The 13278-nt window shown below is 42.9% G+C and overlaps 2 non-coding genes across 2 annotated transcripts; both read right to left on the bottom strand.

Moving 5' to 3' along the window:
* Positions 1-620: 620 nt before the first annotated feature.
* Positions 621-692, bottom strand: Trnaa-cgc (transfer RNA alanine (anticodon CGC)). The gene has a single exon. It is a non-coding gene; the product is annotated as a tRNA-Ala (tRNA).
* Positions 693-3574: 2882 nt separating this feature from the next.
* Positions 3575-3647, bottom strand: Trnak-cuu (transfer RNA lysine (anticodon CUU)). The gene has a single exon. It is a non-coding gene; the product is annotated as a tRNA-Lys (tRNA).
* Between the last annotated feature and the right edge of the window lie 9631 nt (positions 3648-13278).

Genomic DNA, 13278 nt, shown 5'->3' with positions numbered 1-13278 from the left:
TTTCAGATCCGATGATGACAGTAGGATCTGTAGAAATCGATATTAGTAATAAAAACGATTACTAGCGATCCTGGCAAACTTGATTCTTCAAGAATAATATAACTTTCAGATCGCCTCCGACGACTGACGCAATGTCAAAAATATATGAACTTCGGAAAATTACCCTACCGCCTGGGAGGAGGTGGCAGAAAAGAACAGATTTATTAGCCTCCTCGAAGACTCCATTCCTCACAGATAACAGACACTCATTGAAATTGTAGCCCTTTGATTGAGATATTGAGTGGAAAAGGAACTACATGTTGTCCCTTTCTGATGTTCGAAAATCTCTTGATAAGAGTCATGATTTCTACTAATTAAACAAATTAACAAAGAAACAAAACAAAAAAATCACTAAGCCAGATACGAACAAAACCTATTTGCCAGGAAGTTGCCTCCTAGACCGCCGACAATAATACTTTTCTCGATCTGTTTCTTCTTCGTTTTATTTTGTCAATGATTCTTTGCGGACGTCTCATGACTTTTTCATATTTCACTGATGAGAATAGCACTCTGTTTTCTTATTACGGCGATGGCGAGTCTCCTGATTGAACAAGCTGACCGATCGTGGCGGCAAAAATATTTGGAGGAGCTGGGATTTGAACCCAGGACTTTCTGCATGCGAAGCAGACACTCTACCACTGAGTTACACCCCCAACCTGCTAGCTACTGCCTTTTATGCATTCTTACATCTCTTAACTAAACATCACGTAATCGAGTGCCTATACTTAGTCTGCGATGTTATGAATGACGCGGCGTAGTCGTCTTGCGTGTTTTTAGACGGCGCGTCGTTATGCTAATTGTCAGAAAGGTGTTAATCCTTCTACTACACTCATAAATAAAAGTGTTTTATGAGCAGACATGTACATCCCCTATTTAATTACCCTTCTAACTTGGATAAATGGCGAGCATCGGGTCCACAACAAATATTTTTAAGTACACAAAGTAGTAGTATTTTATTTTTACATGTACAAAATAAGAAACTGAAAATAGAAACAAAAATCTCGATGATTATTGGAAGGTTGATATAGGTGTTATTAATGATGTAGTATCATACAACACTGCATAACATAGCGAGAGTATGGCATAATAATATTTTTACTACTACCACTACTAATAATAACAATAATAATAATAATAATAATAACGCACACACACACATTCCAGTAACTACATTACTAATCATACACTAAACATCATTTGCATTAATATAAATTATACTAAACAACTGATAACAGCCTAATATGGGGCAGCAAATGCCTTTTACATATTATCAGGAACATTTTCGCGAAACAGCTTCAAATACTGCATGTGGCAATATTAATAAATTATCAAAATGGTCCTTTGATTCCAAATAATGGTTAATAACGCGTAAACAAAATGATTAACAGAAAGTAGTTTCGTTAAAATTACTTACATCAGAAGTACGAAAACAGTCACTGAGAAACTGTACTTGACATATCTTTGAACATAGCTGAATTATTGCAGTGGATTTGTAAATTTAGTGGCAGTATACCTCCGTCTGAGTTACGGTTTTATGTTCTACAATCCATAGTGACAAATTCTTTCGGTGTACTACATTACTCTACTCTTAACAATAATGAATTCTTTGGCCTACCCAATTTAGTTCTCTTCGACAATTTTTACATATTTTATACTACATATTCTACTTTTTCTACGTTATCTGGGAGTTTAAGAAAGTGTTTCATGAAAGTAATAAGAAATAAAGTTACAACCTAGCACGGACCAAAAATACAGAAAAAAACCTTTACAGAACTACTTCTGCGAGAGACAGACAGATGGTGGAGCTTGTTACGATTACATCGAGATACTTCAGACAATTATTAAACCAAACTGACAAATAAAGAGTGTGTGCAAGGTTCGGGGATCCGGTACGGTATACCGTTTCAGAGTTTCAAAGCTGTGCACAAACTGCTGCAGAATGAAAGATTCAATCTGGAAAGTGTTCACAAATGTCGTTGAGAGGGACACCAGTACGATTATGGTGTTGGGCAGGTTTACCTTGGAATGTGATTGAAACGGGTTTGATTTGGCCAAGAACGTCACAATATGAGTATTACGAAAACAGAGCTGTTGGTGCGAGACTACACATGGAACTACACACATCAGCTATTAAGAAAATGTTGCTCACTACAGGGAGTGCCGACTTTCCTATGACGATGACGAGGAGCACCTGGTATTTACAGTGAGGATGTCGGTCATCGCCAGATGGTCTCGTTCTAACAGTAACATCCAGAAAGTGAATGACGCACATACAACTACTGCTGTCTGTTCTCTGAAGGAATTTCAGCTACCGTAACTAGGTTCTGAAACTGGTCACTTCCGCAGATTTCCTATTAGAACTAAACCGCTTTCAGTAATCACTTTGTAGCTTTTGGATCTCACGATGCCCCTTAATTTTTTTTTAAGCCATCCGTCTTTTGAATATTTGATGTTTTACTACATCCTCTCCCGATAGGGCCACATATCAAATGCTTGCATTTCGTTCGTCGGGTTTTCAGTGATCCATGTTTCAGTTACAAATTCCTGAGACACATTTCAACAACTTTCTCACTTTCGTACCATTATATCTGCATTAGAGCTTTGTTTACTGAAGAAAGCTTTCAGTTTTGCCAGTTTACTTCTGATACTCCGTTCGGCTATCCATTGCAATCTTGCTTCTTAGTCAGAATTCTTTAATTTCTTTCATTGCTGAGGCGTTTCCAGTTTGCATGTTGAGTAAGTGGTCAATCCTCTTTCTACTACCCTTTATCGCCATCTTTGCCTTGTTCATCTTTAATCCATATTTCGTGCTAATCATATTGACCCACCCTTTCAATCAGTATTAAAAAGCTTCCTTATACCCGATTGTAACTTTAATATTTTGGGCAAATTTAATAATTTTTCTTTGCTGATGTAACAATCTATTCAGCTTGAAAACACAAACGTCACTTATCAAGCTGACTCTGTTGATACCTAGTTGTCATTGAAAGTAAATCCACTGTTACCGACTGTTAACAACAGATTTTTCCCCTAAGTGGAAGGTTAGCACATGATTACTGTGGCAGGAATGAAAATTCGGTTTCCTGTTATTCAGTATGGTTAGCCGCATGAAACGTTGCAGAAAGCAGTAAAGACGCGCGAAGTACACAATTCAAAATGAGTTACGGTTCGTACTTGAAAAGAGCTACAATATTTGTATGAAGCGAAGAACTGCGTTCACCGTTAGTATTGGGCCATAGAAAGTAGGAAGGCATGTTGGATGCTTCCCAATATGAAAAGAGCAATGTGTGATGAGGCTGCTTAGAGGTACCTCACTACGTTTCCAGATTGCTACTAGCGAGAGCAAAGTGGCAGCACTGCTTCTGTGTCAGACGTAAAGCTAACGGTTCTTGCCAAGCGGTCCAGCCTGCAAACCGCCATGTGTGAAATCGATGCAGCGGCTTTCTCTGCTCAGCGCGTCATACCTTCAGCGAACCACTGTGGTGAAGAGCTGATAAAAGCACCAATACTACATTTGCAACTTTTAAAAATATCACGCCCAACGTGGGGCTCGAACCCACGACCCTGAGATTAAGAGTCTCATGCTCTACCGACTGAGCTAGCCGGGCCCACGTCAGTAATTCGTTCCAGTAGCACTGACACGGCATTATCTATGGGACTTTAGGGCCTACGACACAGTAAGTAACAATTTAGACAAATTTATAAATATTCGTCCGTGCTTGAAACAAGGTCAAAACAATTATGGGAAACGTTAAGTGTCACATTGCATCTGAATAAAATGTTGGACAATTTATGCAGGTGCACACATACGTATAGGCGAACGGGACGTCATTGACAGTAATGGCTAACTTGAAGGTTTCTGTAGCCCATAAATTTACGCCCTGAAAAAACGAGAATACAAAATGCGATTTGTGAATCCGCTTCGATGCAAACATTTCATTATCCATGTATCGGTACCAGTTTTCGCGATAATTTGCAATCATCAGCGGCCTTTTATTCGTTTCCTCTGTCTTTCCCTTATATCTCACTGTTATTATGCTGTGCTTCCTTATACAGCATGCCATGTGTTGATCTCGACTTACTCTACGATTTGTTTGAAAACAAACAGACCAACACTTCATTTTCGGCAGAAGACAACACTGGACGCAATTAATGTCAAGACCTGTAACGAATAGAAACATATAAAAAAACACTGAAGATGGCAACATTATCGCCAAAACTTGCTTCAATATTCTTGAGTGAAACTTCTTTGGTAGTCACAAAGCGGTCAGAAGAAGAGAGAAACACTTTATCTTGCACCTTCGTGCGTACAGATGATCAAGTTGTTACTACGTAGCAAATTCTACAAGAATTATATTAATTAGATATGATTATAGAAAGATTTAATCTCTGTGAAATTCCCAGGATCTTCATCAGAAGTGGACAATCAAACAAAGCAAGACAATGAACAATTACCTAAATCAAATTATTCTCCATTATCTCTGCGTGGAAAGGGTCACAGTAGAGAAGAGGTTGTAAGATGGTAACTTAAATGTATCAAAGGTAGTGGGATGTAGTCGAATACCTAATTTAGGTGATGCTAACAGAATTAGACTAGGAAATGAGACACTGAATGTAATAGGTGAGTTTTGCTATTTGGGCAGCAAAGCAACTTATGAACAGATGATGGCTGAAGTAGTGAGGATATAAAATGCAGACTGACTGGTTCAAATGGCTCTGAGCACTCGGCGGCTTAACATCTGAGGTCATCAGTCCCCTAAAACGTAGAACTACTTAAACCTAACTAACCTAAGGACATCACACACATGCATGCCCGAGGCAGGATTCGAACCTGCGACCGTAGCAGTCTCGCGGTTCCGGACTGAGCGCCTAGAACCGCTTGACCACAGCGGCCGACCTATCTAGAATTATCTCTCCAGACGATTAAATGTTGCGTATCTAACGAACCAGAAAATAATGCAAGATTTTTTTTATATATACTAACACTCAAAATTACAAATCTGAAATACAAAGAAATCCTAGAATTTATGAAAAACTTTATTACGAAACACGATGAATAACTCCCCTGATTAATAGTCTTCGAAGTGAAGAAATAGGAAATAGGAGTTATGTGAAATGAAAAACGATGTTCCTAGCTGCCTGGAGAAGCTATTTAAAGAAAATACTACGTTGCCGTTCAACCGGGTGTGCGAGTTTATCCGGTTAAATACCTACATAAAGTTTCGTAACTTTAAATGCGAATATTTTAGGTTAGGCTTTACAGTGACTGTTATTGATATCGAATGAAACAACAAGTTTACTGTTGCGAGTGACTGGTATCACTGAACTTTTTTCATTCCACATTAAAAATAAATAAGTAAGAAGCTCTCTTCGTATGACAGGACTTCCTGAGACAGAGCACTGTTTTCCCTTGCACATGCTCGTAATCTTTGATGATAGTTTCCTGCAGCTTTTCTCCATTTAACAAAGTCACCGCGCGCGCGCGCGCGCGCGCGCGTGTGCGCGCGCGCGTGTGCGCGCGCGCGTGTGCGCGCGCGCGTGTGCGCGCGCGCGTGTGCGCGCGCGCGTGTGCGCGCGCGCGTGTGCGTGTGTGTGTGTGTGTGTGTGTGTGTGTGTACCTGCATGTATGTATCCTCTATGATACTTATCGAAATCGTTGTTGCATGTTTCCTTATGTCATCTACTTTTGTAAAAAAGATGCAGAATTGTAAACTTGGACGGACGATGGATGAATGGGTGACGCTGGCAAGGATAATAAAGAGGGGACACGCCGATACCAGGGCGTAAAGTCTACGCGAAGTTCATTACGTGTCGTCAGTTGAACAGTAACTATGCCCCGCAGTCAAGCGCATGAACAATATACGCAGATAACATTTGAGGGAGGACGCTAAGTTGAGATGAAACAAGCCGGTTAGAGTAACTGGCAAATCGCTCGCCATTTGAATAGGAGCGATGCCACCATTCGACGATGTTGGCAGGAATGGGTGAACCATGGTCGAACACAGCATCATGAAGGTAGCGATCGACCTAGAGAGCTGACAGAACCCAAGTACCGAGCAATGGTCAGAGAGGCACTCAGAGCTCAGAATTCATCATTATCATCGATACGACATGCTTCAGTGGCTACAAGGACCACTAAAAGGCGGCTCACAGAAAGAGGGATCTCAGGCGTGCCTTGCGCCGATTACTATAGACCTCTTCACACCTACATGACCGTTTGCAATGGTGTACAGCCAGGAATCTCACTGATTGTAGTAGAATTATCTTCAGTGTTAAGTCCCGCTTCGAACTGATCCCCGATGACAAGAAAAGATGTGCCCGGACACAGAGGGATAATTTGGCTGTCGCTTGCCATACGGCCAACAACCAGGTGTGATGGTCTGGGATGCCATTTTATTTCATTGCAGGAGTCCTTTGATTGTCATCCGCGGCATCCTTACGGCACAGCGGTAAACCGAAAATATTCTATGCCCCGTTTTGTTGACCCTCGTAAGCCTACCTGGGCTTACATTTCAGCAAGATAATGCTCACCCGCGCACTGCTGGAGTTTCTTATGTTTGTCTTCGCACTCGCCAAACTAGTCCGGCTAGCAAGATTGCAGTGTCTCTCCCGAACTGCGAACGTATGGAGTGTTGTGGGTACGGCCCTCCAACAAGTTCGGCATTTTGATCTAACGCGCCAAGCGGGCATAATTTGGCACGATATCCCTCAGAAGGACATTCAATAACTCCATCAATTAATACCCTGCATGAGGGTCAGAGATGGACCAAGGTGTTAGTAAATGTGTCAAGCTCGTTCTCTTGAATAAATTATCCAAATTTGACGTCAATCATTTGTTTGCGAGGACATGTACATCTCATCTATCGATTTCCGTTGCATTTGGATAAATCCTTCGTGTCGCGTCGCTTTTTCTTGGAGTGTAATTGTGTCCCACTCATCTCCATTTGACTTTCCTTACAGTCTCCCAATAGTTAGTTGAGCGAGCTTCAGTTTTTGAATGGTTTGTGCTTTGAAAAGCCACACCTCAACACCATAAGGCAAAACCTGTAATGCAGACAGGCTGCAAGCTATTTCACGCATATCGCGCTCAATTTTGCGAACATTATGTAATTTACCGTAACTCTTTTTTATCTCTTATTCGTTTCTTCTGCTGACCATCACAGCCGCAGTTACTGTTATGAACTGTCCTATGTACATCTGATGGAGTACTGGATTTACAGTGTGGCGTTATCAGCAGAACTGTTATTCTCTTACTGCACTCCTCTCCTGTACACTAAATTATTACCTCCATATGGACATACAGATACAACCCATTTGAAACCAGCGCCCACTTCGTAGATTCCTCTTCCTAAAAGCTATTAGAGGAATAACGGCCTTTCTGGGGGGTCACTATAACGTGTGTAAACAAGCAGCGTTGGGGTACTCGCAGCTTGGACCGAACTGTTCAACGTGTCCTTAATCAGTCACACAGGCGTCCGCCAAAATTTATCCGAGGAAGGACGACGACAAGTTTTGGTGAGTTTGAAAACAGATTGTGGCTCTAGAACCAAATTTGAGAAGAAGTACACTAATTCCATATCAAGTGATTACTCGGTAGCATGACTCACAACCTGCTCTCACAGCTTTATGGCTGCCAGTATCTCCCTCCTATCTTCCAAGTTTGGACTGTCGAAGACAGAGGTACTGGAGGAAGTGACCTGTGAGGGTAGCTCGTGAGTCGTACTTGGATAGCTCAATCGGTAAAGTACTGATCCCCGAAAGGCAAAGGGCTGAGTCTCAGTCCGAAATAAAGTTCTAGTCCACTAGGAAGTTTCAAATCAGCGCACTTATCTTTAGTGCTATCAATGTCCTCAAAGGATATGTGAGATACGGGAGGTAAAACAGTATTTATAACTGCCTGGGGAAGTCCGCTTCAGGGTGAAAGGCGTTCTGGTGAAAGTTTTATCGTGGGTTCTCAGAAGAATTCTCAGAATGCTAGAGTATAGTATATTAATTGCATCAGTCTGGCAAACCACTTGATCTTTTTATAGCGGCTTGCGCGGGTTTCAAGACTGGGCGACGTCTACGAAGACTTCCGTGTTCCGAGCAACGAATTTTCTTATGCCTCTGTGGCTGCATCAAGGCCAGCCTTGTTACCTCTGCCTCTTGTGAATGCTAGTTCCGCCTTTGTTTGGCAGTCGGGTGGCGCAGAGACCTTCTGCTGCCGAGACACTGAACATTGGTAATCCTTCGCGTACAGCAGTATGCCAGATACGGACATCGTTACAGTCTCCTTGAGTGATAGCCTTAGAAAGGATTGCATAACTAGTTGTGTTTGATTATCATCCAACAGCTAAGAACGTTTACTTAACAAAGGTTGCCTAGTGAGAAGAAACATACTGTAGCTCATTTTTTGTTGTTTCCGTTTTTATCTCCATTCCGAAGACTGGTTTGATGCAGCTCTCCACGCTAGTGTCTTCTGTGCTAGCCTCCATGTCTACATAACGAACGCAACATACATTTTAACTTGCGTACTTCATTCAACACTATCTCCTGCTACAATTTTTATCCCCCATACTTCTATTACCACATTAACAATTCCTTGAAATCTCTGGCCGTGCCCCATTAACCGATCACTTCTTTTAGTCAAATTTTTCCAAATATTTTTTCCAGTTCGATTCAACATCTCTTCATTAATTATTCTGTCCATTTGTCAACGTTTTCCTGCAGCACCAAATTTCAAAAGCTATTGTCCTGTTGCCGGAACTATTTACCTTCCACATTTCATTTTCGCACAAAGCTACGCTCCACTCAAAGACCACACAGAAAAACTTCGTACCGCTAATTTATATACATGTGTAAGGTTCTCATATGTTTTCTGCCACTGTATATAATTCATCTTTACTGTACTGGGACAAACATCAATGATTGCACTGTACGAGTAGTGAATACGATCCTTGAGTATATTTAGTTTTATCTGCGGTTGACGTGCTAGTCAAAAAAAATGGTTCAAATGGCTCTGAGCACTATGGGACTTAACAGCTGTGGTCATCAGTCCCCTAGAACTTAGAACTACTTAAACCTAACTAACCTAAGGACATCACACACATCCATGCCCGAGGCAGGATTCGAACCTGCGACCGTAGCAGTCGCGCGGTTCCGGACTGCGCGCCTAGAACCGCGAGACCACCGCGGCCGGCCGTGCTAGTCAGCTGTGTAGCGCTGGGGTATTCTTATTTGAGGCTTTATAGCGAACAGTTGAGTTTTTCAGAGAATAAGATCTATTTTTTGTGAATCTTGGAGTAGCTCTCTTGTATACTTCATTTGGAGATGGAAACTCATTTATACAACTTTCTCAAACTTTATACTAATGGAGAAGATTTTGGAGGAATGTTGAAGGTAACGAAGGCGTGCACAAGAATGAAAAGTTTGTTTGCCAGAACTATTAATACACTCCTGGAAATTGAAATAAGAACACCGTGAATTCATTGTCCCAGGAAGGGGAAACTTTATTGACACATTCCTGGGGTCAGATACATCACATGATCACACTGACAGAACCACAGGCACATAGACACAGGCAACAGAGCATGCACAATGTCGGCACTAGTACAGTGTATATCCACCTTTCGCAGCAATGCAGGCTGCTATTCTCCCATGGAGACGATCGTAGAGATGCTGGATGTAGTCCTGTGGAACGGCTTGCCATGCCATTTCCACCTGGCGCCTCAGTTGGACCAGCGTTCGTGCTGGACGTGCAGACCGCGTGAGACGACGCTTCATCCAGTCCCAAACATGCTCAATGGGGGACAGATCCGGAGATCTTGCTGGCCAGGGTAGTTGACTTACACCTTCTAGAGCACGTTGGGTGGCACGGGATACATGCGGACGTGCGTTGTCCTGTTGGAACAGCAAGTTCCCTTGCCGGTCTAGGAATGGTAGAACGATGGGTTCGATGACGGTTTGGATGTACCGTGCACTATTCAGTGTCCCCTCGACGATCACCAATGGTGTACGGCCAGTGTAGGAGATCGCTCCCCACACCATGATGCCGGATGTTGGCCCTGTGTGCCTCGGTCGTATGCAGTCCTGATTGTGGCGCTCACCTGCACGGCGCCAAACACGCATACGACCATCATTGGCACCAAGGCAGAAGCGACTCTCATCGCTGAAGACGACACGTCTCCATTCGTCCCTCCATTCATGCCTGTCGCGACACCACTGGAGGCGGGCTGCACGATGTTGGGGCGTGAGCGGAAGACGGCCTAACGGTGTGCGGGACCGTAGCCCAGCTTCATGGAGACGGTTGCGAATGGTTCTCGCCGATACCCCAGGAGCAACAGTGTCCCTAATTTGCTGGGAAGTGGCGGTGCGGTCCCCTACGGCACTGCGTAGGATCCTACGGTCTTGGCGTGCATCCGTGCGTCGCTGCGGTCCGGTCCCAGGTCGACGGGCACGTGCACCTTCCGCCGACCACTGGCGACAACATCGATGTACTGTGGAGACCTCTCGCCCCACGTGTTGAGCAATTCGGCGGTACGTCCACCCGGCCTCCCGCGTGCCCACTATACGCCCTCGCTCAAAGTCCGTCAACTGCACATACGGTTCACGTCCACGCTGTCGTGGCATGCTACCAGTGTTAAAGACTGCGATGGAGCTCCGTATGCCACGGCAAACTGGCTGACACTGACGGCGGCGGTGCACAAATGCTGCGCAGCTAGCGCCATTCGACGGCCAACACCGCGGTTCCTGGTGTGTCCGCTGTGCCGTGCGTGTGATCATTGCTTGTACAGCCCTCTCGCAGTGTGCGGAGCAAGTATGGTGGATCTGACACACCGGTGTCAATGTGTTCTTTTTTCCATTTCCAGGAGTGTAAATGGAAATCTTTGTCCCTCAGGTAACTAGTAACTTTCATGATTACTGTTAATTTGATGTCCGTTTTCCCATCATGTCGCAATTAACTATGTTGGTTGAAATGCTTGTTTCTGGAATGAGATAGTTTCGTAAATGTTAGTCATCTTATGTCGTGCAGTCTTTTTGTCAATAATCAGAGTTTGATATCTCAAGAACGACTTTCTTTAAAGTGAAATCCATCTTCATGATTCACATTAAAGTTTTTAATATTTTCTGATGTGTGCATTGCACTTTACAATACACGAAGGCAGATATTGCTTCTGTCAACAAAAAAGAAATTAGTTGTGAGTACTTTTATTTTTCTTTACCTGCTGCATTTGCTGATTTATATTTGCTTTCGGGAACGTCAGCATTCCAAACACAAAAACAGCATGCTGAGCAAGATGTCACTTTCATTTTAGGACAGAACTAAACTTCCATTCTTGAGCAAACAGTGCGTAACCCGGATAGCCAGGTGTCGTTCTAGTAAGCAGATTAATTTTCAGTGAACTGCGCTGGAAATTTTCAAAGTTATTTTCTTCAGAGTAGAGCAGTAACTTACTTTTTACGGATATTGCAAGTCAAACCCTGCACTTCGTGTCATACCGTACTGAGTTTTAGCTATATAGTTTTCATTGAGCACACAATTTCTTATGGCATTTCATTAGATTCATTTCCTTTATTTCAAATTTTGAATTTCATGAAGTTTAACGTTTTATTTCACGACACTGTTCAACGCGCAACACAGGGCCAACCAACAGTCAGTTGCACTCAGCAATTTGATATCTAAAGTACATGTTACGTGAGCACACCGTTTTTAGTCTCAACATATTCATTTTACTCATATGTTTTTACAGGAAGCTTACATATGTTATCCATTCTCTCCTTTTCAGAAACGCTTCCTTTGTTATTGCCGGTTTGCTATTTTATAATCCCCTATACTTCGATCATCGGCAGTTATTGTTCTACCCAAAGAGCAAAATCGACTACCTGCAGTGTGTCATTTTATAGTTCTACTTTTATCACCACCTGGTTTATTTCGACTACACTCAGTTACCCTTGATTTGCTGATGTTTATCTTATGACCTCTTTTCAACACACGATCTCCCGCTTTTGCACAGACCAAATATGTTATTGCATACGTAGACGCACAGACATAATTAAATATGATCTAGCGAATACGCATTTATAACGAATAGTAAAGAATGAGTTAAGACATATGAAATATAAGTATGATCTGCTAAACAGATCCATCTTTTCACGCTCAATCTAAATTTATGGCTTTAAATCTTCCGGATCTACCGTTCTTAAGCTTTAGATAAGTTTTAATACTGCCCAACATAACTTTTACCTATCATTCAAATATAATTAATAATTACGATAAACCTAACATGGTCATGTATGGAGACATGGGAGTTGCCATACAGCTTTCATTTGCCGTGTGGGGTGTGGAGAAAACTATGATCTACCACATTTACATAATAAAAACATATAAAACGCAGTAATAAATAGACTACGTACCAATATGTGACTGCCATGTATGGCAGATAGAATACTGAGTTGTCATCCAGTACTTCGTTTATAAAAATGGCATGAAGTGTTCAGCAGGTGTTAATTTGCGTGGCTGTTATAAGTACACTCTCAGGAAAGAAGGAGGAAAAATGCACCACGACGGAAATATCCGAATGGGACGGTAGATGTGACGTTCATGTTCACAAAAACAAATGCTTAAAATTTCTGAAAAACTGGCTGACTTATTCAACAGAAAGAGCTTCTGAACTGGGGAGAGATCTAGCGACCTTCCTGGTCAAGGTAGGGTGCGGCAACCACGAAAACAAGCGGTAGAAGAAACTCTCACCGTCTGCGGGCAGACATTATCTTGCTGAAATATATACCCAGGATGGCTTGCCATGAAGAGCAGCCAAACGGGACTTAGAATATCGTCGATGTACCGCTGTGCTGTAAGGCTGTCGCGAATGACAACCAAAGGAGCCCTGCTACGAAATGGAAAGCACCCCAGACACTCGCTCCTGGATGCCGGGCCTTACAGCGGGAGACAGACAGGCTGGTATGCCACCGCTGTCTGGGTCGTTCAAATGGCTCTAAGCACTATGGGACTTAACATCTGAGGCCATCAGTCCCCTAGACTTAGAACCACTTAAACCTAACTAACCTAAGGACATCACACACATCCATGCCCGAGGCAAGATTCGAACCTGCGACCGTAGCATCCGGACTGAAGCGCCTACAACCGCTCGGCCACAGTGGCCGGCTATCTGGTTCGCCTCCAGACACGTCTTCGCTGGTTATTGGCGAAGATTTCGAAGTAGGACTCATCACTGAAAACAGTTCCATTCCACTCGATTC

Source organism: Schistocerca nitens, chromosome 9 (assembly GCF_023898315.1).
Source record: "Schistocerca nitens isolate TAMUIC-IGC-003100 chromosome 9, iqSchNite1.1, whole genome shotgun sequence".
Taxonomy (NCBI): domain Eukaryota; kingdom Metazoa; phylum Arthropoda; class Insecta; order Orthoptera; family Acrididae; genus Schistocerca; species Schistocerca nitens.
This window is presented reverse-complemented; position numbering and strand designations above follow the sequence as displayed.